Here is a 10583-nt window from a genome sequence, read left to right as displayed (position 1 = left end):
GTGAATTGGTGGGCAGCAGGATGTATCATTGGCTTGCCCGGCAAGGGGCGTTCCCCTGTTGGTAAAATCACATGATGAAAGCTGTCAGTAGTTATACATTATTTTATCATTGGCTCCGCCCACTAATTATAATCCCCAAAAGTGTCTATGGTGGATACATTATGGACATGTAGAGGAGACAAACAAACAATTTGATAATGCTTTATCTATAAGTGACAGTTTATATGAAAATATTAATATTTATTGTGCAATAACATAAATAATGTTTCCTATGCAAAGATGTTAGCCAGTAAGAATAGTGGCCTTTTATTGATGAGCATTAAAGGAGACCCGCCCTTCAAAAATGGATAATTAAGGAGGGATTCTGTGAGAGACAGAATATAAAAACAGGGCAATTGCCAAGCAGCTTAAAAAAGAACAACTATATATATATATATATATATATATATATATATATATATATATATATATATATATATATATATATATATATATATATATATATATATATATATATATATATATATATATATATACAGGGCTCGAAATTAACTTTTTTATTTGGTAGCACCGGTGCTCCCAACTTCAAAAATTTAGGAGCACCAGAAAAAATTTAGGAGCACCCACCAAAAATGATTGAGCACCGCTGCAAATAGTATTTTAAGGGATTTATTGTATTTTAAAACAACATTAATTAGGACATCTAACTAATGCTGAGATGACATTGATATTTGTGTGCAATAATTCCAAAATGTGTATGTATTATAATTCTAGAATATTAGTAATGATGAAAATGACAATAATAGTAACAATGAATTACATTTCTCATCATCATGCTGCCTTGAATGTGCTTGAATGCAAGTTATCTGCTATAAAAAGTCTGTTACTTTATGAAAAATAAATGTATAGTTTGCATCAAACAAAAATGAAGCATTGCAGTATGAAATATTTATTTTGTACTGCTAAACAGCATATGTATATGCATGTCAGTTTAATAAATAATATTTCTGCTGCAAAACAAACAAAAGATTATAATAAAATATTAAATTCAAGGCTGAAAGCTGCAAAACAGTCATCAGTAACTAAATAAAAAAATAATATACACCTCAAGAAAGAATAGACAAAAGAAAGTAAGTGAAGTCTCACTTCTATCACTCTTTAAAAGTTTTGGTTTCAGTTTGTGTCAATTTAAAGGTTCCGTCTGAGCTGATTTTCATTTTTCTGTGTTTGTGGAAAAGCAGGCGAGTCAGCCGACCCAATTTATGAGCAGGTTGAGCATCGGCGCAATACCGCTGTTTGTTATGAGACGCAGTTTCAGTGTAAACTTAGTAAAGGCGAGCTTCTTTGGCGATGATACAGTATTAGATTTGACTTTTAGCGGACATTTGCGCTAAACACGCAGTGAATGCAACGCATGGAGATTCGGGCACCTTCTCCAAGAAGCGCGTACTCGATTGATCTCAGCTGGCGGATCAATATTCACCACGTGTCATGATCGCTCTCATCTGCGCCTCAACTTTAGGTGGGGTTAGCACTTTGCAAACCTGCGTGCTTTAAGTTTTCACTCTTTAGCCGTTTGCATTTCCCGTGGACATAAAAGCTCCCTCCCTGTCATCTAACAGTGAAAAGCCTTGAGTGATTGACAGCTAATATGAACCAATATAGCGGCAGGGAAGAGCGATTCAGCACGTTTTAAAAAAAAAATCAAAACAGGTCGCACTAATGCGCCCAAATATATTATGAGGTCGCATCGATTAATTTTCGGGCGCATATGCGACCAAAATGGTCGCAATTTCGAGCCCTGATATATATATATATATATATATATATATATATATATATATATATATATATATATATATATATATATATATATATATATATATATATATGTGTGCAATTCCATGCAAATGTCACCCTTGCCATAAAAATTTTTTACGTTTTTACCAAAATGTGGAACCCGTTTAAAAATTTTTTTTGTGCAATCAAGTATTTAACAGTACTTTAGAAATGCTCACAAAGCATTTGTCAATCCATAACGGAGAGATGTCACATCCATAACAACTCTTTTTTCCTCATAAATACAACAATAATAAATAAAATCAATAATTTTTGTTTGATAGTGAGCCAACTCTCATCCTTCTGTTTATCATTATTTCTTTTGGGTTGTGCAGTTTAATTCACAGAATGTTTACAAAGTATGTTATATTCTGTAAACTTTCAGACTTTTTTGGTCACATCCATAACGCATGTTTATTTCCCTCATTTAAAGTACAAAACATGTTTACAGATAGATGTTTTTCTGCTTTCATAGCTCTGTGGTTAGTTCTGGAAATTATAAACAGATGTTTCAATATAATGTTAACATATACCTTCTATGTGAATTTATGTTGAGTTTTTACTGCAAACGTCACATCCATAACGCTGGAATTGCTCATATATATATATATATATATATATATATATATATATATATATATATATATATATATATATATATATATATATATATATATATATATATAAACATTGAAAATAGAAAATGTCATGACCCCTTGAATCACTGATACACATTTATATTACCTTAGGCAAGAGAAGGAATTATTTTGACGATGTTTTCTTATTATTACAGTGAGCATCTTTTTTCGAGTGAATATTTTTCACATCAAGTCTTTTTAAATGCAGTTTTATAATAAATAGAAACGCTAATGCTAGGTAGTAGGTAATTAGCACAATGTTTACACGAGAATAAGTGCCTTAGAAATGCCAATTTTACATTTGATGCTGTTGTTTTTTTTAAGTTTGATGTTGATGTTTTCTTATATGGCTTTATGTGACCACTTGCATTAGCATAGGAAACGACTGTAGAGTGATTTACACTGAAAAAATGATAACATCTAAATAAACTGCTTTTTACATCACCTTTTAAGTCAACCGCAATACTTTATTTTATACCAATAAAGTAGACATCTTTAAGATTGGAAGTTTTTTACAGTGTAGATAATAAATGGGTTACACATATTACAGTGTTCATTTTAGTTAGCATTTTCCTATACTACCATTACTACTACTACTGCATAATACTAAAAAAAACAAATGCATTTAATGGGTCATCTTTGAAGAGCTATATTTTTGGTTTTAATTTAGTAGTTCATTATATGGGCATATCAAATTGAAATGTTACCAATAATGGTCAAGCAAATAACTCTGGTTAAATTCCAGTAATTGAAAATATGAGAAGTCAGACACCAGGGGGCACAATTGGCCTTAAAGTGAACATGTTAAGCTGGTTCACAAAAATAAACATGTCAGAAAAGCATCTATTTAGGCAAACATTGCAAGTCTTACCCCTATTATATCATTCTAGTAATTTAAGACTCATTCATGCAAATAACTATATTGTGGAAGGTTATTTAAATATGTAAATGAAATTTTGATTGTGAATGCTCAACTGACTGTGTTAACACAACAATATTGAACGTTTCTTTAGACAATGTTGAGGGTATGATGCAATTATGATATCCTTCTTCTCTGTTGTTGTTTTTTAACATACACATATCCCAACATACCATTGTGCTACTTATGCAAATACAGTTTCAAATACAGTAACTTTCTTTTGTGCTTTTTTTTTAAACAATTTGCCTTTATCATGTTTTGTACTATGTTAGAATCTGTATTAATGGTTTTTATTTGTCTGCTGATTTAAAAGCTGAAACACTGAAGATTCAGCATTTCAGTTTTTTAAACAGAATCCATTCCAGATTGTTGAAGTCAGAATTATCAGTCGCCCTGAATTATTAGCCCCCGTTTATTTCCCCCCCCCTCTTTGTTTAACAGAGAGCAGATTTTTTTCAACACTTTTCTAAACATAATAGTTTTATTAACTCATTTCTAATAACTGGTTTATTTTATCTTTGCCATGATGACAGTAAATAATATTTGACTATATTTCAAGACACTTCTATACAGCTAAAAGTGACATTTAAAGGATTAACTAGGTTAGTTAGGTTAACTAGGCAGGTTAGAGTAGTTAGGCAAGTTATTGTGTAACGATGGCTTGTTCTGTAGACTATCGAAAAAACATATTTAGCTTAAAGGGGCTAATAATTTTGACCTTAAAATGGTGTTTAAAAAATTAAAAACTGCTTTTAGTCTAGCCAAAATAAAACAAATAATAAGAAAAAATATTATCAGACATACTGTGAAAATTTCCTAGCTCTGTTAAACATTATTTGGGGAATATTTAAAAAAGAAAATTTCCCAGAGATGGGTTGCGGCTGGAAGGGCATCCGCTGCGTAAAAATAATATAAGTTGGCAGTTCATTCCGCTGTGGCGACCCCGGATTAATAAAGGGACTAAGCCGACAAGAAAATTAATGAATGAATGAAAAAAGAAAACCAATTCAAAGGGGGGCTAATAGTTCTGACCTCAACTGTGTGTGTATATTTGATTTTATTTGATTTATTTATTTTCGATCAAAAATATCATACATAAAATATCATTAACAAAAAAATGCATATCAACATGGTGGAAAATGGAGTAGGATGAAGCACAAGCTTATTATTTTCTCACCCCATTACCACATACTTCATTCGTATATTACTTAAACTTATTTCTTCTCTTACGCATCGCTCTTTTTTTTTTACATGAAACATATTTTATCCTTTTGGCATTTTTGACATATTATATGACCCAAATATATGAAATAAAGAAAATGTCATTAATATTATATTTTATATGTTATAATAGGCCTACTTGAATTTAACTCACAATTCTCTTATTACTGAAAAAAAGCATTATTTGCACGTCACTTCACCTAAAATGTATTAGTTCTCTTTTTCAAACTAAGTTTGTTACAAAACAGCATTTATCCAACAAAATTAATGATTTAGATTCAAACTGAAGCTTCTGAAAACATGCAATAGGCCACCATAAAAGGAGCAAATTCTACGCAGCTTTGCAACCTTAAAGAGCTCCATAAAATATTAAAATAAAATAATCTATCGTTGCACAAACATGAGCATTTAAGTGATTTTTCCCACATGCAACATTATGTTTTGTAGACAAACTGTTAATTACGATACTGTTTACAAAAAACTTGGCACTGCCAGTATTTTGGAGCCATAGTGTATATATATATATATATATATATATATATATATATATATATATATATATATATATATATATATATATATATATATATATATGTATAAATATATATGTATATATATATGTATATGTATATATGATCCATTATATATATATTATATATATATATAGTATAATGGATCATACTACAATTTCACACTATACTTTAAATTGCTTAATGTATTTACTAACATGAACTATGAAAAATGCTTGTTTAGCATTTATTAATCATAGATCAACATTTACTAATGCATTAGCAATATTGAAAGCAACATCAGTTAATGCACCATGAGTTATCATGAACTTTCAAAGAACAACTGTATTTTCATTAACTAATGCTAATATAAACTACAATACTGTAAGAAATGTATTCTTTATTGTGTGTTCATGTTAGTAAATGCATTACCTAATACAACCTTATTGTAATGTGTAACCAAATCGTTTAAAAACAACGATTAAAGACTAAATTATTGTTAAACAGCAATTGGGAAATAAATGAACAATAATTACAATTTCACAGGAGATCTACAGTAATAATTTTGATTTCAACTATATCATTACAGTTAATGTCTTCTGTGTCAACAAGCTTTTTAAGGATCCCATTTAAACAAACCAAAAACACATCTTAACCAGTGTCAGTTTGACTTAGCAGTGACGGTCAGGGATTTTGCCATTGGTTTGGTCATGATTTTAGCCATTTCATTTGGCGAAACTAGTGCTTCAGAAATTACACTCTTCACTTTTAAGGCTAAAAGCATAAAAGCAGGGTAATTGTGTGTGCGCTTTTATATAACCAGCCTACTGTGGTGTGGCGTGGTTGTGACTGATTGCCTGTCCTGTACAGTAGTTTTTCAATTTTGTAATCAGAATCTTTTTCTGTCTGTCACAGCAGGCAAAATTACATGCAGAACCACTTTCATTTATTGCTAATAAATCATTGCAGTAGCCATTGATGAAGCATCACGCACATTATTACCTTTAATGAGTATGCTTTTATAATTATGCAGATTCTAGAACAAAAGTTAGCCTAAATTCACATAGATGACGTAACTTTGCAATTTTGGTCCAAACTAGAGGCTGTAAATAACTTGTTTATATATACTTAACTATATGTACCGACCATTTGTAAGTTAACTTAACTTTTTCCATCATGTGATGTTGTGACTATAATATCAAACTCCTTGTTTTAATCAGATACCATCAATAAACTACAAATACACTATATAGCTACACTATATGACAAAAGTTTTGTCGTCAATCCCAGTTGTAAGACCAACAAATATTAACTTGACTTCTAGTTGATCATTTGGAACAGTGGCAGAAGGTCGATTTTTCTGATGATTCATCTGTTGAACTGCATCCCGATCATCACAAACTCAAAATTCTCATAGAAATCAGTCAAGTTTGGTGAAAGAAAAATCATGGTTTGGGATTACATTCAGAATGCGGGCGTGCGAGAGATCTGCAGAGTGGATGGCAACATCAACAGCCTGAGGTATCAAGACATTTGTGCTGCCCATTACATTACAAACCACAGGAGAGGGCAAATTCTTCAGCAGGATAGCGCTGCTCCTCATACTTCAGCCTCCACATTAAAGTTCCTGAAAGCAAAGAAGGTCAAGATTCTCCAGGATTGGCCAGCCCAGTCACCAGACATAAACATTATTGAGCATGTCTGGGTAAGATTAAGGAGGAGGCATTGAAGATGAATCCAAATAATCCTGATAAACTCTTGGAGTCCTGCATGAACGCTTTCTTTGCCATTCCAGATGACTATTAATAAGTGATTTGAGTCGTTGCAGAGATGTATGGATGCAGTCCTCCAAGCTCATGGGAGTCAGACACAGTATTCATTCTGTTTCCACTGCAGCATGACTTTATATTCTATACTGGACATTATTTCTGTTAAGTGACAAGACTTTTTGTCATCGCAATGTCAGACCAAAAATCAAGGCATGATCATATTTTATTTTGGTCAAATAAGCGTAATCTAGAGGCCTTTGGCCTTCTTATTAGCCACTTCTGATACCAAATGATCAACTAGAAGTCGAGTTATTATTGGTTGTTCCTAAAAACTTGGATAGGCGACAAGACTTTGTCAGGTAGTGTATATTTGAGGACAAGTTATTGTTTTCTTTGCATTACATTATTTAGATTTTGAGCAAAGCTTCAGATTTGCTGATGATGTCATTGTTTTGTAAGATAAAAATAATTTTAGTAGTCATATTTAAAAGTTACAGCACAAAGGTGCAATTTGGCACACAGGCAGATATAGCATGTGAAATACTGTATCATTTATTTATTTTTTCTTAAATGAACTCTGGGTCAACTTTTTCAACACTATCAAAAAGTATATCTCAGCAGTATATCAGTCTTTTTTCTGAGCAAAATATCTGGTTTAGTTAAGAGCCTTTTTCTGTGTGGTGTTTGAAACTGGTACTGTTTTTATTATTAGTCAACATGAACATTTTTAAGTGTTGACAACCATGTCGACTGTGGACGCTTGTTAAAAACAACATGAAACGGCATTTGCAACACATTTAGCTTATTGGTCAACAGTTTGGACATACTTGGAGGAACTGACAGTTAGACTTCACAGGGGGGAAAAGACAGTACACTACCTGACAAAAGTCCTGTCGCCTATCCAAGTTTTAGGAACAACCAATAATAACTTGACTTTCAGTTGATCATTTGGTATCAAAAGTGGCTTATATGAAAGGCAAAGGCATCTAGATTACGCTTATTTTAGCAAAATAAAATATGATCATGCCTTGATTTTTAATTATTTAATTAGGACAGTAAGGTCTGACTTTGTTTAGACAAAAGTCTTGTCACTTAACAGAAATAATGTACAGTAAAGTCATGCTGCAGTGGAAACAGAATGAATATTGTGTCTAACTACCATGAGCTTGGAGGACTGCAACCATACATCTCTGCAATGACTCAAATCACTTATTAAAGTCATCTGGAATGGTAAAGAAAGCGTTCCTGCAGGACTCCCAGAGTTCAACAAGACTCTTTGGATTCATCTTCAATGCCTCCTTCTTCATCTTACCCCAGACATGCTCAATAATGTTCATAACTGGTGACTGGGCTGGCCAATCCTGGAGCACCTTGACCTTCTTTGCTTTCAGGAACATTGATATGGAGGCTGCACTGCAAAAAATGCTTCTCTTACTTAGATTTTTTTGTCTTGTTTCTAGTCCAAATATCTCACAATTCTTAAATCAAGAAGAGTTATCTAGACAAGCAAAACATATTGTCTTGTTTTCAGCAATAATGTGCCAAAATTAAGTAAGTTTTTACCTAAAGCAAGCAAAATAATCTGCCAATGGGGTAAGCAAAATAATCTTATGTCAAAAGGAAAAACCAGATTGTTTTGCTTACCCCATTGGCAGATTATTTAGCTTGTTTTAAGAAAAATTCACTTAATTTTGGCATATTATTGCTAAAAACAAGGCAATATGTTTTGCTTGTCTAGAAAATTCTTCTTGATTTAAGAACTGTGAGATATTTGGACTCAAAACTAGACAAAAAATCTAAGTAAGAGAAGCATTTTTTTGCAGTGTGAAGTATGAGAGAGCGCTATCCTGCTGAAGATTTTGCCCTCTCCTGTGGTTTGTAATGTGATGGGCAGCACAAATGTCTTAAACCTCAGGCTGTTGATGTTGCCATCCTCTCTGCACATCTCTCGCATACTGAATGTAACCCCAAACCATGATTTTTCCTTTACCAAACTTGACTGATTTCTGTGAGAATCTTGGCTCCATGCAGGTCCCAGTAGGTCTTCTGGAGTATTTGTGATGATTTGGGATGCAGCTCAACAGATGATTCACGGGAAAAATCTACCTCCTGCCACATTTCCGAATGATCAACTAGAGGTCGTAGTTATTGTACAACTGGGATCAACAACAAGACTTATGTCAGGTAGTTTGTCTATGTGGCCATTGTTATTTAAATATTTACCCTTATTATAAAAAAGGTTGAGATTTTTTTTTGTTTTTGTTTAGTTTTAATTGTAATGCCTTACCAAAGCTGCATTTCTCAAAGTCTTACGAACCTCAGACATTTTAATGTTAGTTGTCTGTACAAACAAATATCTGTATCTAAATTTACTTATTAAAGTTGTACATTTTTAACTTTTTTTTTTTTCCAAATTGATTAATTGAAACCAGCCAATGAGTGTCCTAGCATAACCCTGACATATCATCCATCTTTAAACAGATACTGTACATCATTCATGGTTCCTCATTAGGGTGTACTGAAGGGTTCGGTGTTTGGTCTTATACGGTTCATGGTTTACACACACACATCAGTAGTTTCCAGAAGAATGAGCTTTTTGTGTCACTGCTGCATTGACAACACACAACTCTACTTCACATCATCTCCTTTCTGTGTGGTTGCTAGGGTGTTTGGAGTGGTTGGCAGGTGGTTGCTTACTGACCCCAGTCTCAGTCTATATGAAATTATCCTCTCCTTCCTTCAAAAATGTTCAAAAAAGATATTTTTTCCCCATGTTATCATCTGCAAAAGCTTAGAGAAGTAATTGCACAGCTCAACAAGCTGTACAATTTGAGGTATCATGTTTTTGGCATAAACCGTGTGGCATGAAGATGTTAGTCTTCGTAAAAGCCTCTAATTAGGACTCTTCTTTTTCCATCTTGTTTTACACATCACACAGTAAAAGAGGCACACATTAGAAAACAAAACAAATCTTTTTTATGCAAGAGTGTGCTGGTCCATTTGTAGCTTGAATGTGAAAGGTTCAGTCTGATCTCACGAGAAAACGTAAGTATTTTTACGTTGTCAGTTTAGTGGCTAATTCGTACTTCGCTAATTCGAGTTCAGTCATACAAAAACTTACGATTTTAAGAATGTAGCGTGGGGTAAACCCCACCCCTAAACCCAACCATCATTGGGTGATGAACAAATTCTACAAAATTTTACTAATTAGATCGTACGAAATCTTACAAATAATCCACTAAATCGAAAAGTTACGAATTGTTGAAAGATTTCGTTGGAATGGTTTCCACTGTCATCAGCTTCCAGTTATTTTACAAGCCAGTTATGCTATTGCTGGTATTTAATATTTTAATAATGTTGTAATCATACAAATGCTGGTTTGTGATTCAAATGGTTTTACCAATGCACTTTATACCCATGTAATCCATTTTTACTTCTCACAGTTTGAACCTTTTTTTATTGAAAATCTAATTTTACCTATTTGATTTTTTTTTTCCTCCCAATTAAGACGAAAATGATTTTTTAGTTCAAATGCTGTTTTAACTTTTAGCTTGCATTATAGTTTTAGTTAAACATTGTATTTTACTTATTTTAGAATTTTAAGTAGACCAATGTCTCGGAAATCTGAGTCGATATTCTACTGTTTTAAGAATTTTTTTTTTTCTTATTTACAACATTCAATGCTCAT

General features: G+C 32.5%; 1 long non-coding RNA gene across 1 annotated transcript; it reads left to right on the top strand.

The window, feature by feature from the left end:
• Positions 1-2520: 2520 nt before the first annotated feature.
• On the top strand, positions 2521-3609 carry LOC141379027 (uncharacterized). The gene is made up of 2 exons (XR_015479097.1): positions 2521-3341; positions 3409-3609. It is a non-coding gene; the product is annotated as an uncharacterized LOC141379027 (long non-coding RNA).
• Positions 3610-10583: the final 6974 nt, after the last annotated feature.

This window comes from Danio rerio, chromosome 2 (genome assembly GCF_052040795.2).
Source record: "Danio rerio strain M-AB ecotype USA chromosome 2, GRCz13ab, whole genome shotgun sequence".
In the NCBI taxonomy this organism is placed as follows: Eukaryota; Metazoa; Chordata; class Actinopteri; order Cypriniformes; family Danionidae; genus Danio; species Danio rerio.
This window is presented reverse-complemented; position numbering and strand designations above follow the sequence as displayed.